Genomic DNA, 24,471 nt, shown 5'->3' with positions numbered 1-24,471 from the left:
AGAAAGGCAATGCCAAAGAATGCTCAAACTACCACACAATTGCACTCATCTCACATGCTAGTAAAGTAATCCTCAAAATTCTCCAAGCCAGGCTTCAGCAATACATGAACCGTGAACTTCCTGACGTTCAAGCTGGTTTAGAAAAGGCGGAGGAACCAGAGATCAAATTGCCAACATCCGCTGGATCATGGAAAAACCAAGAGAGTTCCAGAAGAACATCTATTTCTGCTTTATTGACTATGCCAAAGCCTTTGACTGTGTGGATCACAATAAACTGTGGAAAATTCTGAAAGAGATGGAAGTACCAGACCACCTAACCTGCCTCTTGAGAAATCTGTATGCAGGTCAGGGAGCAACAGTGAGAACTGGACATGGAACAACAGACTGGTTCCAAATAGGAAAAGGAGTACGTCAAGGCTGTATATTGTCACCCTGCTTATTTAACTTCTATGCAGAGTACATCATGAGAAACACAGGACTGGAAGAAACACAAGCTGGAATCAAGATTGCCGGGAGAAATATCAATAACCTCAGATATGCAGATGACACCACCCTTATGGCAGAAAGTGAAGAGGAGCTAAAAAGCCTCTTGATGAAAGTGAAAGAGGAGAGTGAAAATGTTGGCCTAAAGCTCAACATTCAGAAAACGAAGATCATGGCATCCGGTCCCATCATGTCATGGAAAATAAATGGGGAAACAGTGGAAACAGTGTCAGACTTTATTTTTGGGGGCTCCAGAATCACTGCAGATGATGACTGCAGCCATGAAATTAAAAGATGCTTACTCCTTGGCAGAAAAGTTATGACCAACCTAGACAGCATATTCAAAAGCAGAGACATTACTTTGCCGACTAAGGTCCATCTAGTCAAGGCTATGGTTTTTCCTGTGGTCATGTATGGATGTGAGAGTTGGACTGTGAAGAAGGCTGAGCACCTAAGAATTGATGCCTTTGAACTGTGGTGTTGGAGAAGACTCTTGAGAGTCCCTTGGACTGCAAGGTGATCCAACCAGTCCATTCTGAAGGACATCAGCCCTGGGATTTCTTTGGAAGGAATGATGCTAAAGCTGAAACTCCAGTACTTTGGCCACCTCATGTGAAGAGTTGATTCACTGGAAAAGACTCTGATTCTGGGAGGAATTGGAGGCAGGAGGAGAAGGGGACGACAGAGGATGAGATGGCTGGATGGCATCACAGACTCGATGGACGTGAGTCTGAGTGAACTCCAGGAGATGGTGATGAATAGGGAGGCCTGGCGTGCTGCAATTCATGGGGTCGCAAAGAGTCAGACACGACTGAGTGACTGAACTGAACTTGAGTTTATCATATATGGTGTTTACTACATTGAGATAGATTCCTTCTATCCCCACTTTTTGAAAAGTTTTAATCATAAATGTTTGCTGAATTTTGTCAAAGCCTTTTTCTGCATCTATTGAGATCATCATATGGCTTTTTCTTTCAATTTGTTGATATGATGTATCACATTGATTGATTTGAGTATATTGAAGAATCCTTGTATCCCTGGAAGAAACTCAGCTTGATCGTGGTGTATGAGCTTTTTAATGTGCTATTGAATTCTGTTTGCTAAAATTTTGTTGAGTATTTTTGCATCTATGTTCATCAGTGATATTTGTCTGTAGTTTTCCTTTTTGTGTTGTCTTTGTCTGGTTTTGGTATCAGGGTGATGGCCTTGCAGAATGAATTTGGAAGTGTTCCTTCCTCTGCAATTTTTGGAAAGAGTTTTAGAAGGATAGGCATTAGCTCTTCTATGAATGTTTAATAGAATTCTTCTGTGAAGCCATCTGGTCCTGGGCTTTTGTTTTTTGGGAGATTTTTGATCACGGCTTCAATATCAATGCTTGTATTTGAGTTGTTGATAATTTCTATTTCTTCCTGGTTCAGTCTTTGAAGATTGAATTTTTCTAAGAATCTGTCCATTTCTTCCAGGTTATCCATTTTATTGCCACATAATTGTTCATAATAGTCTCTTATGGTCCTTCGTATTTCTGCACTGTCTGTTGTAACCTCTCCTGTTTCATTTCTAATTTTGTTGATTTGATTCTTCTCTCTTTTTTCCTTGATGAGTCTGGCCAAAGGTTTGTAAATTTTGTTTATCTTCTCAAGTAACCAGTTTTTAGTTTTATAAATCTTTACTATTGTGTATTTCATTTCTTTTTCACTTATTTCTATTCTGGTCTTCATAATTTCTTTCCTTCTAACTTTGGGGGTTTTTGTTGTTCTTTTCTTTTTTCCAGTTGTTTTAGCTGTAATGTTAGATTGTCTGTTGTTTTTCCTGTCTCTTGAGGTAGGACTGTATTGCTATAAACGTCCCTCTTGAATTGCTTTTGTTGCATCCCATAGGTTTTGAGTTGTCATCTTTTCATTATTATTTGTTTCTAGAAATGTTTTGATTTCCCTTTTGATTTCTTCAGTAACCTGTTGGTTATTTAGAAATGTGTTGGTTAATCTCCATGTATTTGTGTTTCTTATAGTTTTTTTTTTTCTTGTAATTGATATCTAGTCTCATAGTGCTGCAGTTGGAAAAGATGCTTGATATTATTTCAGTTTTCTTAAATTTACTGAGGCTTGATTTGTGACCCAAGATGTGGTCTATACCAGAGAATGTTACATGTGCACTTGAGAAGAAGGTGTATTTTTCTGCATTGGGGTGGAATGTCCTGAAGATATCAATGAGATCCATCTCATCTAATGTATCATTTAAGGCTTGTGTTTCCATATTAATTTTCTGTTTTGATGATCTGTCCCTTGGTGTAAATGGGGTGTTAAAGTCTCCTATTACTATTGCATTACTGTCAATTTCTTCTTTTATGTCTATCGGTGTTTGTCTTATGTATTGTCGTTCTCCTATGTTGGATGCATTGATATTTACAATTGTTATGTCTTCCTCATGGACTGATCCCTTGATCATTAAGTAGTGTATTTCCTTATCTCTTGAAACATTCTTCATTTTAAGGTTTATTTTGTCTGATATGAGCATTGTTACTCCAGTTTTCTTTTGCTTTCAATTTGCATGGAATATATTTTTCCATCCTCTCACTTTCAGTATATATGTCTTTAGGTCTGAAGTGGGTTTCTTGCAGACAGTAAATATATGGGTCTTGTTTTTGTATCCATTCAGCCAGTCTGTGTCTTTTGGTTGGAGCATTTAATCTGTTTACATTTAAAGTAATTATTGATAGTTACTTTGGTTTCTATTGCCATTTTCTTAATTGTTTGGTGTTTGATTTTGTAGCTCTTTTTCATCTCTGATATTTCTTGACTATATATAACTCCCTTTAACATTTTTTGTAAAGCTGGTTTGCTGGTACTGAATTCTCTTAACTTTTGCTTGTCTGAAAAGCTTGTTATTTCTCCATCAATTCTGAATGAGATCCTTGCAGGGTACAGTAATCTTGGTTGTAGATTTTTCCCTTTCAGTACTTTATATATATTCTTCCATTTCCTTCTGGCCTGCAGAGTTTCTGTTGAAAGATCAGCTGTTAAGTGTATGGGGTTTCCCTTGTATGTTACTTTTTGCTTTTCCCTTGCTGCTTTTAATATTCTTTGTGTTTAATCATTGTTAGTTTGACTAGCATTTGTCTTGGCATATTTCTCCTTGAGTTTATCCTGTAAGGGACTCTTTGTGCCTCTTGGACTTGATTGACAATTTCCTTTTCCATATTGGGGAAATTTTTAACTATAATCTCATCAAAAATTTTCTCATACCATTTATTTTTCTCTTCTTCTTCTGAGACCCTATAATTCGAATATTGGTGTGTTTGATATTGTCCCAGAGGTCTCTGAGACTGTCCTCAGTTCTTTTCATTCTTTTTACTTTCTTCTGCTCTTCAGAAGTTATTTCCACCATTTTATCTTCCAGCTCACTGATTCATTCTTCTGCTTCAGAATTTCTGCTATTGATTCTTTCTAGAGTATTTTTAATTTCAGTAATTGTGCTGTTTGTCTCTGTATGCTTATTCTTTAATTCTTCTAGGTCTTTGTTTATTGATTCTTGCATTTTCTCCATTCTGTTCTCAAGGTTTTTGATCATCCTTACTATCATTATTCTAAATTCTTTTTCAGATAGTTTGACTATTTCCTCTTCTTTTATTTGGACTTCTGTGTTTCTAGTTTGATCCTTCCTTTGTGCAGTATTTCTCCACCTTTTCATTATTTTTTTTTTAACTTATTGTGTTTGAGGTCTCCTTTTCCCAGGCTTCAAGGTTGAATTATTTCTTCCTTTTAGTTTCTGCCCACCTAAGGTTGGTACAGTGGTTTGTATAGGGTGAGATGTATGCTAAATTTTTTTTGTGTGTGGTTTTGTTCCTCTGAAGGGCAAGGCTGAGTGAGGTGGTAATCCTGTCTGTTGATGATTGGGTTCGTATTTTTGTTTTGTTTTATGGATGAGGCACAGGTGCTACTGGTGGTTGGGTAATTTGGGTCTTATATTCAAGTAGTTTCTTTTGTGGGAGTTCTCACCATTTGATACTCCTTAGGGTTAGTTCTCTGGTAGTGTAGGGTCTTGGAGTCAGTACTTCCACTCCAAAGGCTCAGGGTTTGATCTCTGGTCAGGATTAAAGATTCCACAAGTGGTTTGTTATGGCATTAAGTGAGATTAAAACACATACCCAAAATCAAGAAACCAAAGATGAACCCCAAACTAAAAGCAGATAGAAAATCAGGCAAATAATAATTAAAATAATGGAATATACACGTACACATCCACAAGCAAAATCAAAACAGTCCAACAAAAATAAAGTACAATAGATTGACCTGGCAAACAAAGGTAACCAAAATTTATATCTACCAATTAAAAACAAAGCTAACTAAAGCACAAACTGGAAAACAAAACTAAAGCAAGGTGCCAACTAGGGAATAAAGCAATGAAAGCAAAGCTAACAAATATCTTGAAAAAAAAGGAAAGAAAGAATAGATATGCAAAGCTAAATAGAGGTAGATAAAGAAGGTTTATATACATTAAAGATTAACTGCAAGGGGAAAAGAACAGTAAGAAAAGCAAGTGAAAGTCACTCAGTTGTGTCTGACTCTTTGTGACCCCATGGACTTTACAGTCCATGAAATTCTCCACGCCAGAATACTGGAGTGAGTAGCCTTTCCCTTCTCCAGGGGATCTTCCGAATCCAGGGACTGAACTCAGGTGTCCTGCATTGCAGCAGATTTTTTACCAGCTGAGCCACAAGGGAAGCCCAAGAATACTGGAGTGGGTAGCCTTTCCCTTCTCCAGTGGATCTTCCAGGGTCTCCTGCACTGCAGATGGATTCTTTACAAACTGAGTTATTAAATAAAGGAATAAATGTAGGAAAAATAATATTAGGTTTTAAAAAATTAAAATTAAAAAAAGAAAAAAAGAAGAAGAAAAAAAAATAGGAAAACTCCACAGAACTGCAAAAGGCCAACATAGAGGCAGAGGTTAATAACAATAAAAAGTATGATTTTAAAAAAATTCAAAAGCTCAATTAGATTTGATAATGCCAATAAAATTGACAACTGCAATGAGGGGTTGAGGTGGGGAGGAAAGAAGAAAAAGAAAAAGAAAAAAAAAATCCAAAAGAAACTACAAAACAAGTCAAAACACAAGAATAATAAATGTTTTTCTTGAGTCACTGCTGTCAGTATCTTTTCCCTCACTGGGAGTCACAGTCCCTCTCACCTTCCTAGGATGCCCTCCAACATTGTGCTGGTTTCTGGACTCACTGTGGGGGCAGCTCAGATTCTAATCTGGTCCTACTCCTGTGTGTTCTTGCCTCCTATGCCCACAGCTATCAGAACTAGTGTGTTTTCTTTTGTGGGAGCTCTCAATGGCCTTTTATATTTCCATAGACACAGCCTGCCTAGTTGATTGTGTGGATTTAATCTGCAGCTTGTACAGCTGGTGGAGAGGTTTTGGGTCTTCTTCCTTAGCTGCACTGCTCCTGGGTTTCAATTGTGGTTTTATTTCTACCTCTGCATGTGGGTCATCCACTGGGGTTTGCTCCTGAGGCTGCCCTGGAGGACTTGGGTCTCCCCCAGTGAGGGCCAGGTGCAGAGGTGGTGCAGCTGCTTGGGTCACAGCATTTCTGGCAGCACCAGGTACTCAGGGGAGTTGGCAGCTATGGCAGTAGGAAGTATAGTGTTCTAGAAGGACATGGTAACCAATATTGGCCAATATACTCTAGTATTCTTGCCTGGAGAAACCCCCTAACAGAGAAGCCTGACAGGCCACAGTTTACAGAGTCACAGAGTTGGACATGACTGAAGCTACCCTGAATGCATAGATTCGAGACCTTTTTTTTTTTTTTTTTTTTTTTTGCCTGTGGCAGCTCTGCCCCAGTGAGGATTGAGCATGAAGGTGGCATAGCTGCTTGTGTCATGGAGACCCCGGTGTTGAGCCTCCATCTTACTGTGATATTGAATGTTTTGCCTTGGAGATGAACAGAGATCATTCTGTCATTTTTGAGATTGCATCCAAGTACTGCATTTCGGACTCTTTTGTTGACCATGATGGCTACTCCATTTCTTCTGAGGGATTCCTGCCCTCAGTAGTAGATGTAATGGTCATCTGAGTTAAATTCACCCATTCCAGTCCATTTTAGTTCGCTGATTCCTAGAATGTCGACGTTCACTCTTGCCATCTCTTGTTTGACCACTTCCAATTTGCCTTGATTCATGGACCTGACATTCCAGGTTCCTATGCAATATTGCTCTTTACAGCATGGGACTTTGCTTCTATCATCAATCACATCCACAGCTGGATATTGTTTTTGCTTTGTCTCCATCCCTTCATTCTTTCTGGAGTTATTTCTCCACTGATCTCCAGTAGCGTGTTGGGCACCTACTGACCTGAGGAGTTCCTCTTTCAGTATCCTATCATTTTGCCTTTTCATACTGTTCATGGGGTTCTCAAGGCAAGAATACTGAAGTGGTTTGCCATTCCCTTCTCCAGTGGACCACATTCTGTCAGACCTCTCCACCATGACCTGCCTGTCTTGGGTTGCCCCACAGGCATGGCTTAGTTTCATTGAGTTAGAGAAGGCTGTGGTCCTAGTGTGATTAGATTGACTAGTTTTCCGTGAGTATGGTTTCAGTGTGTTTGCCCTCTGATGCCCTCTTGCAACACCTGCCGTCTTACTTGGGTTTCTGTTACCTTGGGTGTGGGGTATCTCTTCACAGCTGCTCCAGCAAAGCGCAGCCACTGCTCCTTACCTTGAATGAGGGATATCTCCTCACTGCCGCCCTTCTTGACCTTCAACGTGGGATAGCTCCTCTAGGCCCTCCTGCGCCCACGCAGATGAGAAAGATACTCATCTACAGCTAAAAAACAGTATACAGTAGGCATGAGATAAATATTTTCAGAAAATAGATTAATCAATGTCCCTCTTAACTCTTTATTAAGGCACTTCTCTAGCTATCTGTGGTTTAAAAAAATAATAATAATGAAACTTTTTTTTTTTCATTTTTAACCCTCCACAGAATGATATGTGGTCCCCTGAACACAATCAAAATGTACTAGCTTGTTTTACCTATGAGCCAGGAAATGAGTTCAATATACTCAAACCATTCTATTAATAGACGCTGTTCAAAAAAATAAGGCCACTGATCATGAGCATGAATATTGGGGTCATATTGTACTGACAAAAGACTTTCTAAACCCTACTCTCAATTTATACACTTATCTTTTGTGGATTGGTTACCAATAGTTTAAATGGTCCAGAACACACTTTGAGTAGCACTGTTATTCACTTCTTCTGTTAGAAAATTCTCATTGATTGTGAGGTTTGGTTCTTTCTCAATAAGACTGAATTTTCTTTAATTATAGAGTTTTCTAACTATACACAGAGAAGAAAAGCTTGAATTATATTGGAGAATGTTGGGGCCAGCCCAACAATAAACCTACCTGAGGGAGAGGTGCTGCAGAAGAATAAGGAAAAAGAAGATTCAGAAATAAAGTGGGGATCAGAGGGCTGATGCCATTCCCAGGCAAAAGCCCAGATCCTAATCCCTGCATGCCTTTTATTGTTAACTTCTACTTTTTTATTCACGCTCTAAAGATATCTGTTCTTTACAATCTCAGTGCACAATTCTCAAGGTCAAACCTTCAGGCGTTTCATGACTTTGTTTATCCCTTCAGCTAGTGATGCCCTTTTTTAGCAACTCCCTCAAGGCTCTGTTTATGGGAACAGTCACAGATGGATTTCCATCAGTCACATCAGTATGTCAACATCTTGTTTTCAAGATGACTTTCCAGGATATACTTTTTTACTGCTCCCAGCCCTTCGCCTGGGGGTGATGAGAAAGTCATTCTTATTTTTCAAAGAAAGCCTGTTAATTATAGTACAGGCCTGTGCATAGCATATTCCCTACAGAGAACATGTGAATGATGAGTCATATAGGCTGTCATTTTTAAAAGAATGGTGCAGGGCAACTCTTGAAATGTCTTAGTATCTTAATCCAATTAAAAGCATGCCATCTCACCTTCCTTTCCCTAGGCAGGAACTACTAGCCATATCTTATACTTCCTAATCTTCATTTCTTTTGAAGTAGGATATCTTACCCTACTATGTTCCCTTCTTCTTCCCTATTTACCCTTCCAAGCTCAAACCCAAAGCCACCTATTCCATGAAGTCCTCGCCAATCCTCCAGTAACAATCTATTTAACCACACAGAGTTAATACAGACTTCCTGGGACTGAAGGTTTTGGGTGTTTTTGTTTTTGTTTTTCATTTTAGTTCATTTATCTTCTTTAAAGATTTTTACTTCCTTGAGTCAAAGTCCCTTTCTTAGAAAATTTTGTGTCCTCCTAAGAAACTGCATGTGGACTACATAAAGGTTTTCCCTAACTGCAAATTTTTACATCAAAATGATATGGTGAGATATCCTTGCTCATAGAGGATGGCAGCAAAAGAAGGAAACACGCATTTGATTACCAAGGAAGTGACTAGATTTTAGTACACCATACAGTTTTTTAAACCAAACCATCGTGAGACCAATACTTATATTTGGAAATCCTTGTGTAAAGGAGATTTTTATGAATGCAGAATAAAATGAAACAGTTCCAGTTTGGAATAAAAATAATCTTGAGATAAGTATTTATGAGCAGTCTGAATAATCTAGCAAATAGTTTCATTTTTAGGGGGTAATAATAAATGAAAGTTAAAAAATTTATTAGAGAATGTAGTGAAACAATTTGTCTACATTGGAAATAATTACTGGTGAGGCACAGACTTCATGTATGGAGAGTTTTTTCTTTATGCATAAGGAATATTTCTATCTCTTTTTAGCCAAAAATAGTATATAAAAGCTTCAGATTTCTTTGTCTTTAAAGAAAGAATTTACCAAGCAAGTAAATAACAATTTAGTCTCTATCTAAATTATTTAAAATCCCTTAATCTTAAATGATTTGTTTTTCTTATATGAAAATGTCAAAGGAATAGTAGAAATAATTCCATTGAAAGAGTCTTGTTACACCACACATATTTTTAGCTGTGGCCCTGTAGCCAGTTTTAGAATTCTCTGCGTATCTTCACACTTGTCTGAAAATGAGATTTTAAAATATGTGATCTCCATGTTTCTTTTCATCAGAAATAAGAAGAGTGTTTTTGAAATGGAAATTTCTCTCTAAGATGAGAAGCTTCAGTGATTGTTGAACTACACCAAGGGGCAATTTGATGTTTCCCCAGTAGTTTTGGGGCTAAGTCAAAGCTTTTGAACCTTTAAAGGTGATAGAAAAAAAATGACTCAGGATAACAATTTCAAAATCTGCCTAGCTTCTGGCATGCTTGGCAGTATTATTTTAACCTCAACCTTATCAGAACCTTTGTTTCAACAAAGCACATTCCTTTGCTATCAAACTTTCCTCTATATGCCATATATGTCACAAAAATATGTTTTGACCTTGACTCCAATTTGGGAAATATGTTTCATGCTATAGTCCATTTTAAGTAGAGCCTATTATAATGGAAGCTGATGCATAGTTAATTTCTGACTAGTACTTCATAAATTACTTAGACCACCTTTTCCTGTGAATTAAAAGAATGTCCATTAAGGTTTCTCAGAGATTGTGCTAGCATTGGCTGTGCATTTTCTCCTTGTTTATAGGTTTTGTAGTACTTCTTTTGCTATGACCATTTCTCCAGTCCCTGAGAATTATAAGATCCATGAAAATGAGTAAATCAGAGAATGACAGTTCCACTCAAATCTAATTCTATGCAAACACTACTTAGGATAAGACTGACAGACCATCTTTTTGTTTTGTCCTTTCTCATGGCAGGGATGTGAGTGAAGACAAGCAAGAAGTATGTTGATCAAATAATTAAGAGATCCTGACACTGAGTGCAGATAAGATACATGATTTTTTACATGCTTCTTGTTGGTGTTGCTTATTTTTTTGTTCTTATATTGGGAATTATGTATAGTCAGCCTTACTTTGGAGCTATATTGCACCAAAACAATGGTTACTGAAGTATTTAAGTGAATTTTTAATAATAACTATTATTATTATGAAAAGCTATAGAACTTTCCCCCAGACCCACTGTACTACCAGAAATACATTTGTAAAGATATGCAAAAAAAGGAGTTCACCAGAATTGTGAGCCTACAGCATATCTCTCTGCCAAAGGTCAGCAATGAAAATTGCACTAAGAACATCATTTAGTCATAAAAGACAGACTGATGACATCTTCATTTCAGTTCAGTCTCTCAGTCATCCGACTCTTTGCAACCCCGTGAACCACAGCATGCCAGGCCTCCCTGCCCATCACCAACTCCCAGAGTCCACCCAAACCCATGTCCATCGAGTCAGTAATGCCATCCAACCATCTCAACCTCTGTTATCCCCTTCTCCTCCTGCCCTCAATCTTTCCCAGCATCTTAGCCTATAGGTAACTTCTGTGCCAGTAATTTAATTTGGAAGGATAGTCTTTTGCCAAAAGTGTCTAGATAATGAAACTATAATAATATATCTTAATTTTATTAAGGCTGCTACAGCAGATTGCTCTGTATTTTCAATATTTTTCATTCAGTAAATTTTAAAGATTTTATTGTCTTTATTCAATAATTCATGAATTGGGCTGCATCCCATCCAGCAGACAAAGGGCTCTGAAGAGTTATACAAAATGAAATGTTTTTATAGGCAAAAGATAGTAGAAACAAGGAAGTTATATTAGGGGGAAAAAATAAAAGCACATTGGTTATTGTAAGGATGCTTTCCCTTAGGTGATGGCAGGGGTCTATAAGGCAGGTGACCTAATTAGTGTTGATCAGGTGATTCCTGATTGACTGCTTTGATTCCATTTCTGCGAGACTGAAACCATAATCGAGTTTCAATTAAGTGAGGTGGAGGTTAGCATAAGTGATTCCATTTGGGGACCACTGTCTAATTTTTAACTCTGAGAATGAAAGAATGGTCAGGTAGGAGAAAAGAAAAAGCTATATGAATATTTGAAATGGCATGTACCAGTCACTGCAATAGAGATGAGCAATGCACACTGGTAGCACAAGGCAGGGAAAGACTAACTTCCCTTAGCACTGGGGGAAGATCTTACAATGAGAACATACAGTTGAGAAAGTTATTTGTGATGAGTAGAAATTTTCCAAACAGACAATTGAGTAGAGAATAGGAACAAAAGAGGTATGAAACAGCATGAGCCAACAAAATGCAAGTACTCCAAGGGAAAATTAAAGGGCCTCTTATGTCATTCAGTAGTTTGGGAATTTATGTCCTAGACAATGGGAAGAATTTAAGAAAAATGCTTTCTTAAAGCAATGAAATAGTATGGTCATATTTGCTACTTGGAGGTCACTCTGAATGAAACATACAGAATTGACTCACACCAATTAAATGTAAAGTTAGTAGTTCAGAGAGCCTTGTTATCACTTGAGTCTGAAGGAAAGAGGTAGAAGATGATGAAAGGAAGGAACTAATTTGAAAGGCTCTCAAGAGGAAAATGGACTCATAACAATGACATTGAATGAAGTGGGTTCACTTATTTCTTCAGTGCTTTACCTAGGCAGATTACTAGTCCCTAGGGATACAACTAACTAGAATATACATAGAACTCATGGCGTAACAGAAGGGGCAGAACTTTAAAGAAGCCTTTACAGTGGTATGTGAGTATTTTATTGGGGTAAGATGGGTTGCTATGGCAGCAGAGCGCAGAGCTCCCAAATGTAGACTGGAGATTAGGGAGTATTTTGCTGGGGAAATAAAATCTAAACTGAGACCTAAGAGGAAAGAGATGGAGGGGAGATTTGCAAAAACAGATGAGAGCATTTGAAAAGCCTTTAAGGTGAAAAATGATGTCATGGGAGAGAAAACCTAAAATAATTTGTAAGGAGATAAGAAGAGGTAATAAAAGTAAGCAGCCAACAGAGCCGCCTCCACTTGAAAGGTAATGTTGAACTACTGTGAGATTTTCAATCATAGAAATTTACATTTTAATTTTATATTTATATTTGAATTATATTTGTATATTTGAATTTTAAGATACTCACCCTGGCTGTGATTCAGAGAACTCATAGCTAGAAAAGGACAGCCTTTGTCTTTGCCATGTTACAGTATTCATCACACTTTGCTCAGCTTCTTTGTTAAGGATAAACTACATGATTAAAGCAAAGAAAGCATCTTTCTTGTGCATTATGTATTCCTACACAGGTACTCAATAATGTGTGAATGAAATAATAAACCAAGGAGTGAATGAGTGAGGAACAATTAGGATGCTGTTATAGGTTTCCACTGAGGTAATGTGGAAATGTTGACAAGAATAGAGGCACAGAATATAAAGATAACTGGACAAATTCAAGAGATATTTAGAAGTACAATTGACAGGTCATTGAAAATGATGAGACTAAAGTTATGAAAAGGCAAGAATAGTTTCTAGTTTTGTCTTACAAAACTAGGAGAGTGATACCTTTATCAATTGTTTCCACTTAACCAGCCAACTTTTATTTGCCATAACACTCTAGCACTTAGCCCTATGTTCTTCATTGTTTCTTTTACAAATTATTCCTTAGAATGCCCTGGATGATTAGCTACTGTCTTCAGATTGTAATTTGTTTCTCTTGAACCCCTTAAAATCAGATTTAAAACTCACACTTTCCAAAGATTTGAACAAAGAAAAATAAGTGAAAAAAATAGGAAAAACTTTATAAACTAGAGGTAAAAAAATAAATAAAATACAGCTGAATCTCAAATTTAAGTGGAAATTGAGTGGTAATCATCTTTAGAAATTATGATTAAGAACAAATTATGTGTAAAACCCTGGATAGAGATAATTAGAGAACTGGATTGTTTTATTTCAGATAGGACATTTGTGTCCCATAGTGCATAACAGTATAAAGAATAGAAATACGTGGTAAAGGTAAAGAGAATAAGGTTTATACAAACCCAATTGATGAAAATATTTCTCTGTCCTGGAACACAAGCAAGTCTTGAAGAAAGGACCTGGGACACTCCATATGTCCTAAATCTCTTCTCAATAAGGTTTTTGGATCCCTGTTAATGACTATATCAATCTCTGTCTAGTGGGTTTTCCATCAGAATAATATCATGCACCCCAAGTTCAAGATTTTTGCTCCAACCTGCTGGCAATATTCCTGAATAAACATAGCTAATACCCAGCAGCTGAATGTGTTTGGATTGGTACTCAGAAATATTCATGATGCCAAATGTGAGAGGAACTGATATTCATACCACTCATCCAATGATCAAATTAGTTTTTAATTTCCACAACTCTCAGAATCTCAGCACCTTCATATCATCTTTGCCAAAAAAAGAAAAAAGTGATATCTGGAGAAGATAAAAATCAGAACATGTCATAATCCACATAGAAACTGGACTACCAGCATTAATATATAATCTCCTGAATTGGCTTATTTGCCTTAATGAAAATACCAAAACGGCAAGCAGTTTTCTTCCCTGGCTTCTGGGGAGATAAAATGCAACAAAATCCTAATGATTTTAACATAATCTATTCATTTTGGATAGTATAAAGTATTATGGGGAAAATGAATGAAAGAGATGAAAGCATTACCAAAAAAAAAAAAAAAAAAAAAGACATAATGATAGTTGATGTAGTAGCCAAAAATGGGAATGTAAAGAGAGGAAAGACAAGATCCCTAAGAAATAAACTATACAAACGTGTCTTCATATCTCTTTTGCGTAGTCTGTGTATATGTGTGTGCGGCTAGAGTGGTTGGTAATGTTATATTTGAGTATTAGTGGAGAAATAGCCAGCAGCCTTTTCTTCTTATTCAAGGTATTTTCCAAGCAGCAAATTAAATATATATAGAAGAAGAGAGAATTAAATGTGGCTTTTATAGGAGCAACAAAATCCCATGAAGGGGAGGGGAAGGAGGATATCAAAAATAAATAACTCCAAAACAAACATGGAATTGAGCTGGGACTGAAAAAGTAGGATGCAAATAGGTAATACCGGAGAAATTCATATGGTTTCAAGGGAACAGAATAAAAAATTCAAGCAATGTAGGAATTCAACAGAGAAAAATGAGGGTAGTAACTAGATGAAAATAAGGTTTCTAATATCTAGGTGTCTTGGTATATTTTACTGTTACTTTTAATGGTAAGGATTTTATGAAATTAAAATGAATAAAGAATCTTAATCAGATCAAATTTTGTTCTTTAAAATGTTGGAGTTTTTCAGGTTGTGTTCATAAGAGACTGTCAACCAAATCCTGTCACTATTTTGGAAACTTATGGAGGAACCCCTAGGAAGTGGGTCTGCGAGCAGGATGTGGTGGGTGGAGCAACAAGACAGGCTTACAGGAGAAGCACAGGAAAAGGGAGTTGTTAATGGTTGAGTAATACTCCATTGTGTATACGTACCACAACTTTCTTATCATTCTATCGCCAGTCTAGGTTTGATACAGAATACAGGATGCTTGGGGCTGGTACACTGGGATGACCCAGAGAGATGATAGGGTGAGGATGGTGGGAGGGGGGTTCAGGATTGGGAACTCAAGTACACCCGTGGCGGATTCATGTCAATGTATGGCAAAACCAATAGAGTATTGTAAAATAAAACAAAATAAAATAAAGAGCAAAAAAAAAAAAAAAAGGGGGGGGAGTAGTTAACTCAGTTTCTAAAGCAAATTTGTACCTAAACAACTGAGTTAACACATTTGCATAAACTCTCATTTGTATGTCTGAGTAATAGAGAAAAATCAGCAAGTATCTCCTTTTCTCTAATTTTTGAATGGTAAAGAAAACGTCACATATGGCTCCCTTAAATGTAACAGAGCATGGGATTAACCCTGAACCCATCAGAAAAATGGCTGACTTCCACATTAAAGTTATGTTTGAGAAAGCACAGTAGGGTAGGGAGGATGATGATAGAAGCAAGCAAAACTGGTTTGAAGGCCAACTCTTTCTTTATTCATTCATTGTGTGACTTTCAAGTGGTAACTTATCTGAACCTTTGTTTTTCCTTTTATGAAACGCAGAGAGTAAAATCTATTTATGCAAGGGTGTTTCAACCTGTGAATACAAGTATATGCATTCCTCGCTTTATTGGGCTTTGCAGATACTGCATTGTTTGCAAATTGAAGCTTTGAAGTAACCCTGCATTGTCAGGTGACAGTTAGCATTTTTTAGCAATAAAGTATTTTTAAATTAAGGTATGCATGTTGTTTTCATTGATATAATGCTGTTGCACACTTAGGCCTAGTGTAACCATAACTTTTATTTTCACTGGGAAACAAAAACATTTCTGGGATTTGCTTTATTGCCATATTCTCTTTATTGCAGTGGTCTGAAATTGAACTCACAGTATCTCCAAGGAATGCCTGCAATTTGTTCATTCAATAAACTTTTGTAGTGTCACAAGCAATATAGTTCAGGGGTGAACAAGTGGAGATAATCCCTGACCTCATGAATTATGCTAGGAGACAGTGTAATAAATACATAGATGTTCAGTAAACTGCAACTACTATTTTATTTGTTACAGGAATAAGAAATGCATTCAAGATAAAGAAAAGAAAATCCCCTGTAAGTACCATAAACTATCACCTGCATGTAGGTGTGTCTTTGCTAAATGGAGAACAAATGTGCGTGATTTGGCATAAACTGTAGTATTTTGACACTTGCACAGACAAATCTGACAGAGTAAGAGAGCTGGCTAATGAAAGAGGTGAGTGAGAAAAACATGCCTGGCTTCATATGCATGCATGTGGCTTCTATAAAAATCCATCCCAGCTGCCCCATTACATATTCAACAAGATTTCCTAAATTGAAGAAGCAGATACAGGTTGTGTTACTGCTCCCCTACAGACTCACTGTGAGTATCAAGAGAGTTTTCAGTATAATAAAAACAAAATTGAAAACCTCTCTGGGCTGGTGAATAGGTTGCATTATTTAGCTCACAGTAGTAACAGAAAATTGACATTAAAAAAAGGATCTCACAGTTCATACTCTTCACAGTGCCAAGTCCAGGGAAAATTTCTTCTCCTACCACACTACCACAGGAGCTGCCAAAAGCAAAGACCTTGAAATTGAGGACAGCCTTTCTTCTGTTTTCAGGAGTCTCTGGCATTTAACTCTAGCTTCTTGGGATGCTGTTTTATCCACAGTTAAGCTGCAGACTAGTTACATTCCGCAGAAGAAGAAACTGCAGAAACCCTGTGTCAATGCTTTCTTTTTTTCCAAGATTCTGTTTAGGTTGCTACTAAACTGACAGCTATGTTGATCTGGCCTTCAGTTCCAGAGGCTGTCTCTAAGCTGAGGCATTAGAGCAGCTCCCAAGGAAGCATTCTCTATGCTGAGGAAATTTAAAATACTCTTAGTCTTGAAATCTCCCTGACAGCAGTAGCCCTGTCTCTACAGAGGATCCAGCAAGAGCCTGAGCTGAGTTTCGCACTGAGACTCCAAGAGCATAACTGCATCTCCAGAGTGAAAATGCACTTCCATTTTGAAGAGAGCAATAAAGAAAATTTAAGGAATAAAGGCTAAATAAGAATTCTCAAGGAAAAGAAATAAAGAAAGAGGTCAAATGCAGTTAAGGAGGCAAGGAGAATGAGTAGAGTTCTTTGCAGTAATGTGTTTCTACAATAATCGAAATATCTCTCTTCCCTGATTTTTGTGACAAAAAGCTATATGAAGACCAGATTCAATTCAGTAAATGATCTGTCAAAAAGAAAATAATAGTCAATTGTGTTTATTAGAATTATAGAATTTTTTGATAATTTACCTGTGGCATTATCTTTATATTCTAAAATGATGATGCATAAATTGGGCCAGTAGATAAATATTTTTAAAATAAGATAAAGTGGTAGGCACCATGAGTTCTCTCTAGTCCATGACTACACGCCAGTCCCATCTCCTCAGTCAGCACCTTGTATGGTCATTCTTGACAACTGACCAACTAAATCCACATTAAACTCAGGACCTCATTATCCCTCCACAGGAAGAAGGCAGGGCTGCAAATCACAGAAATCACTTCAACTAGGACAATAAAAACAGAAGTGATTTATTTATCAGTAGGATAGGGGCTATGCCTTGGAACTCAAAACCAAGAAAAGCAGTAGACTTGAAAGGAAATAGAACCAGGGACTGGAACCAAAATCTTTCTCTCAAATCTCTTGGGGCTGTTGGTCTCTCATTTCTCTTTTTACATGTGCTTCATTCTTTCTTTCTGCAAGGAAGCTTCTTCCACTTTTCTATTCACATAGTGGAAAATTGCTATCCTCTACCCACTGATTCTATTATGCTTCATACCAGACACAGGGGAGAAAGAAAGAGGATATGGGGACTTGAGTTCAAGCATTGGCCTCTATTCATCACACTTTTTTTTTTTTTTTTTTGCTGAGACAGTAAATATTGCTTAGAGGTCTCCACTGATGACAAGCCAAAATTAAATACTAGAAATCTTTCAAGGCTTTACTGTTCTATGACATGCATCCGTCCAAAGGAAAGAGTCAAATCTGGCCACTACGCATAAGCTTTTGTGTAAGTAAAAACTTGAACTAGAACTTTACCCATTTCCAGTGTTTCGCAGCTAATGAGCCTAATGTTAGAGCCACATTCTACTCTCCAAAATAGCCATTTCACAATTCTGCCTTGCCCTCTTCCTTTAAAATCTTTAACACTTTTTTAAAAACCTTGTATAAAGACATATAGTCAAATGAAAATCACCTCAAACTCCCACCAGCAAAAATAGTTTTTGCATATGGATTTCTATCATTCCTCATGTTCAGTTCAGGTCACACAGTCATGTCCAACTCTTTGGGACCCCATGAACCACAGCACGCCAGGCCTCCCTGTCCATCACCAATTCCCGGAGTCCACCCAAACCCATGTCCACTGAGTTGGTGATGCCATCCAACCATCTCATCCTCTATCATCCACTTCTCCTGCCCTCAATCTTTCCCAGCTTCAGGGTCTTTTCAAATGAGTCAGCTCTGCACATCAGGTGGCCAAAGTATTGGAGTTTCAGCTTCAACATCAGTCCTTCCAATGAATACCCAGGACTGATCTCCTTTAGGATGGACTCATTGGATCTCCTTGCAGTCCACGGGACTCTCAAGAGTCTTCTCCAATACCACAGTTCAAAAGCATCAATTCTTCAGCACTCAGCTTTCTTTCTAGCCCAACTCTCACATCCATACATGACCACAGGAAAAACCATAGCCTTGACTAGATGGACCTTTGTTGGCAAAGTAATGTCTCTGCTTTCTAATATGCTATCTAGGTTGGTCATAACTTTCCTTTCAAGGAGCAAGGGTATTTTAATTTCATGGACTGGATGCCATGATCTTAGTTTTCTGGATACACATTAGATCATAATTTCATGGCTGCAAACACCATCCGCAGTGATTTTGGAGCCCAGAAAAATTAAGTCAGCCATTGTCTCCACTGTTTCCCCATCTATTTTCCATGAAGTGATGGGACCATGGATAAAATTTCCATTCATTTATGTCATGCCAAATCTTCTGTCTATACTCTAGATCTGTACTGTCCAATACAGTTGTCATTAGTTTTATGTGACTATTAGTCACTTAATACACAACTAATCAAAATTGATGTGTGCTATAAGTGTAAAATGTACACCAAATTTTAGACCTAATATGATAAAAATAATAAAAACTATCTCAATAATTTAATATTAAATACATGTTGAGATAATAATATTTTAATATTTGTGATTAAATAAAAATTTTAATTTCACATTTTTTCTTCCAGCTTTATTGAAATATACTTGAGCCACAGCACCATATGCACTTCCCAGGTGACACCTGTGGTAAAGATGCCTCCTGCCAACATAGGAGATGTAAGAGATGCAGCTTCAACCCCTGGGTCAAGAAGTTCCCCTGAAGAAGGGACTGGCAAACCACTCCAGTATTCTTGCCTGGACAATCCAATGGACAGAGGAACCTGGTGGGCCACAGTACATATGGCCCCAAAGAGTATTTGCTGAAGAGACTTAGCACACACAGCACTGTATAAATTTAAGGTGCAGCACACAAAGAGTTGGACACGACTGAAGCGACTTAACAGCAGCAGCAGCAGCATGGAACAATGGACTGGCTCAAAATTGGGAAAGGAGTAGGTCAAGGCTGTATATTGTCACCCTGCTTATTTAACTTATATGCAGAGTACATCATGGGAAATGCCAGGCTGGATGAATCACAAGCTGGAAACAAGATTTCTGTGAAAAATATTGACACCTCAGATATGCAGATGATACAACTCTAATGGTAGAAAATGAAGAGGCACTAAAGAGTTAACTAAAAGCTGGTTTAAATCTCAACATTCAAAAAACTAAAATCACGGCATCCAGTCCCATGACTTCACAGCTAATAGATGGGAGAGAAGTGGAAACAGTGGCAGACTTTATTTTCTTGGGCTCCAAAACCACTGCAGACTGTAACTGTAGCCATGAAATTAATTCATTCACTCCTTGGAAAAAAAGCTATGACAAACCTAGACAGCATATTAAAAGGCAGAGACATCACTTTGTGGACGAAGGCCTGTATAGTCAAATCTATGGTTTTTCCGGTAGTCATGTAAGGATGTGAGAGTTGTACCATAAAGAAAGTTGAGCACCAAAGAACTGATGCTTTTGAACTGTGGTGCTGGGAAGACTCTTGAGTGTCCATTGGACTGCCAGGAGATCAAACCAGTCAATCCTAAAGGAAATCAATCCTGAATATTCATTGGATGGACTGATACTGAAGCTCCAAAACTTTGGCCACCTGATGCAAAGAGCTAACTCATTGGAAAAGACCCTGATGCTGGGAAAGATTGAAGGCAAAAAGAAAACAGGGTGATAGAGGATGAGATGGTTGGATAGATGAGATGGATGTCCAACTCAATGGACATAAGTTTGAGCAAACTTTGAGAGATAGTGAAGGATAGGGAAGCCTAGTGTGCTACAGTTCATGGGGTTGCAAAGAGTTGGACAGGACTTAGTGATCTAACAACAATAACAACATACTTATTTGACTTACATACTTCATGAAATGTTTATCACAATAAGTTCTTGCACATCCAACATCTTGAGTAGATACAAAATTAAAGAAATAGAAAAAAATTGTTCCTTATGATGAGAACCTTTAGGATTTACTGTCTTAACAACTTTTATGTATTAACATAGTGATATTAATAATATTTATTATATTGTACACTATGTCTTTTTATAAATATGACTAATAGAAAAACTTTAAATTACATATGTGCCTCAGATTATGTGTCCGTTTTGCAGTACTGCTCCATAGCCTGTCCCTTCTTGCCTTCTCATAGTATTCTTCTCTGCCATTTCCCACCATTCCCTTTTTCAGCGACATTAGTTTCCCTCTCACTCCTGGGTCATTCTCATCAGCATACAAAGTCACTTTTTATTCTGTTTAAAAAATAAGAATCTTCTTTGATTTTTCTCCACATTTCTCCATAACTCTTCAGCATAGAAACCCTCAAAAGATTTATCTATGATTACTAACTCTACTTCTCTACTCCTCTCCTAAAGACCACTCAAGCTGGGTTCACATCTCTTTATTCAGGTCACTTATGGCAGCCCTTTTGACCAAATCATATGGCCAGTTCTATTCTCCTCTTACCAAACCTCTTAACCACACTTCCTTGAGATATACTTTCCTACCATCTGCCCTGACTATGTAATACTCCCCAGTGTCCTTCACTGGCTTCTCTTTTTCTCCCTGACTAAAAACACTTCAGTGTCTGAGAGCACAATCCTAGATAGCCTTATCTATTTCCACTTACCTAAACTTCACTCACTCACTCACTCATCCAGTCTTGCTCTTGGTTTTAAATGTTATCTATATGCTGATGATTCTACAATTTATTTCTGTACCCAAAATGCACCTATGAGCTCCAATAAATCCAGTTGTTTCCTCAGCCTTTACTCTTGGCTTGTGAATAGACGTCCTAAATCTTACATAATTTAAAACCTAGTTCTTGACATCTTTCCTTCTTCTTTCACCTTTTCCAGTCTCTGTTGTGGCATCATATCTACACACATGCTCAGGCAACAGGTCTAAAGGTCATTAGTCATTTTCTTCTACTTCATCCTCACATCCAGCGTATTCTCATAGGCACTTATCAGCATCTCCACTGCAGCCAAGCCACTTTCCTGTCACCTAGGATATTGCAATGTCTACCTTCCTCTCTTGTCCCACTTCATTTCCTCTTGTTCAAAGCATATAGAGTATGTCTTTTTAAAGCTCAATTGAGTTTACATTACTCTTCTGCTTATAAGTCTTTAATGTTTGCAGTCATAATTGAAATAAAATCCAACTGCTTTAACAGGGCCTATTAGGTTGTATATTATGTGACTTCAATAATGTTTCTGATATAATCTCTCACAGTAGTCACCATCTTTTCCGGGGTTCCAGCTATTCTGAACCTTCTTTCCTCCAGAAGAACACATTAAGTTCCTATTTCAGCATCTTTACTCTTGTATTTCTGTTCCTTAAAATGCTCTTTGACTTTTTCCTATTGAGTATCAGCTCAGTTATCCCATTGCAACAGAGAATTCCCTTGATTCCCCGTAGATAATGTATCTCCTCCACCCCAACAATCACTTTCTATTCCCTTACTTTATTTTCTTCATACTGTCTGAAATCTCTCTCCTCTTAGAGTATAAGCTCCACAAAGAGAAATTTTGTTTTATTCACTATTGCATTCTCTGTGCTCTAAAGAGTTCCAAGAACCCGCTCACTGTCCAAAAGAAAACTGATGAATGAGAAGATTAATGAATAAATAAATGGATGACACAGTCAACAGAGGAGAGATAATAATGAACAGTTCTACAATGTGTTCTCACGATATGTGAGGAATGCCAGTTCCCCAAAGGCCCATACTGAATACTCAGTTCAGTTCAGTTGCTCAGTCGTGTCCAGCTCTTTGCGACCCCATGAATTGCAGCACGCCAGGCCTCCCTGTCCATCACCAACTCCCGGAGTTCACTCAGACTCACGTCCATCAAGTCAGTGATGCCATCCAGCCATCTCATCCTTGGTCGTCCCCTTCTCCTCCTGCCCCCAATCCCTCCAAGCATCAGAGTCTTTTCCAATGAGTCAACTCTTCGCATGAGGTGGCCAAAGTACTGGAGTTTCAGCTTTAGCATCATTCCTTCCAAAGAAATCCCAGGGTTGATCTCCTTCAGAATGGACTGGTTGGATGTCCTTGCAGTCCAAGGGACTCTCAAGAGTCTTCTCCAACACCACAGTTCAAAAGCATCAATTCTTCAGTGCTCAGCCTTCCTCACAGTCCAACTCTCACATCCATACATGACCACTGGAAAAACCATAGCCTTGACTAGACGGACCTTAGTCGGCAAAGTAATGTCTCTGAGGTTCGTGACATTGTACAGGAGACAGGGATCAAGACCATCCCCATGGAAAAGAAATGCAAAAAAGCAAAATGGCTGTCTGGGGAGGCCTTACAAATAGCTGTGAAAAGAAGAGAGGTGAAAAGCAAAGGAGAAAAGGAAAGATATAAGCATCTGAATGCAGAGTTCCAAAGAATAGCAAGAAGAGATAGGAAAGCTTTCTTCAGCGATCAATGCAAACAACTAGAGGAAAACAACAGAATGGGAAAGACTAGAGATCTCTTCAAGAAAATTAGAGATACCAAGGGAACATTTCAGGGAAAGATGGGCTCAATAAAGGACAGAAATGGTATGGACCTAACAGAAGCAGAAGATATTAAGAAGAGGTGGCAAGAATACACAGAAGAACTGTACAAAAAAGATCTTCACGACCCAGATAATCACAATGGTGTGATCACTCATCTAGAGCCAGACATCCTGGAATATGAAGTCAAGTGGGCCTTAGAAAGCATCACTATGAACAAAGCTAGTGGTGGTGATGGAATTCCAGTGGAGCTATTTCAAATCCTGAAAGATGATGCTGTGAAAGTGCTGCACTCAATATTCCAGCACCTTTGGAAAACTCAGCAGTGGCCACAGGACTGGAAAAGGTCAGTTTTCATTCCAACCCCAAAGAAAGGCAATGTCAAAGAATGCTCAAACTACCACACAATTGCACTCATCTCACATGCTAGTAAAGTAATGCTCAAAATTCTCCAAGCCAGGCTTCAACAATATGTGAACTGTGACCTTCCAGATGTTCAAGCTGGTTTTAGAAAAGGCAGAGGAACCAGAGATCAAATTGCCAACATCCGCTGGATCATGGAAAAGCAAGAGAGTTCCAGGAAAACATATATTTCTGCTTTCTTGACTAGGCCAAAGCTGTTGACTGTGTGGATCACAATCAACTGTGGAAAATTCTGAAAGAGATGGGAATACCAGACCACCTGACCTGCCTCTTGAGAAATCTGTATGCAGGTCAGGAAGCAACAGTTAGAACTGGACATGCAACAGTAGGCTGGTTCCAAATAGGAAAAGGAGTACGTGAAGGCTGTGTATTGTCACCCTGCTTATTTAACTTATATGCAGAGTACATCATGAGAAACACTGGACTGGAAAAATCACAAGCTGGAATCAAGATTGTTGGGAGAAATATCAATTACCTCAGATATGCAGGTGACACCACCCTTATGGCAGAAACTGAAGAGGAACTCAAAAGCCTCTTGATGAAAGTGAAAGAGGAGAGTGAAAAAGTTGGCTTAAAGCTCAACATTCAGAAAACGAAGATCATGGCATCCGGTCCAATCACTTCATGGGAAATAGATGGGGAACAGTGGAAACAGTGTCAGACTTTATTTCTGAAGCCATGAAATTAAAAGACGCTTACTCCTTGGAAGAAAAGTTATGACCAACCTAGATAGCATATTCAAAAGCAGAGACATTACTTTGCTTACTACTGAATACTAGCCCAGTTTATTGAAGTCATTGAGAACTGTGACAAGTTTATTCAATTTGAGATGCACACAAGAAAAACATTGGATAACCTAGCAAAATTGGGCTCCTTCATCACCTGCACCTTCGCACTCATACCAATCCAAAAGTCAGAATCCTTTTTGCTGAACTGTGCAGTTTGGCCA

This window comes from Ovis aries, chromosome 1, assembly GCF_016772045.2.
Source record: "Ovis aries strain OAR_USU_Benz2616 breed Rambouillet chromosome 1, ARS-UI_Ramb_v3.0, whole genome shotgun sequence".
NCBI classification, from domain to species: Eukaryota; Metazoa; Chordata; class Mammalia; order Artiodactyla; family Bovidae; genus Ovis; species Ovis aries.
This window is presented reverse-complemented; position numbering follows the sequence as displayed.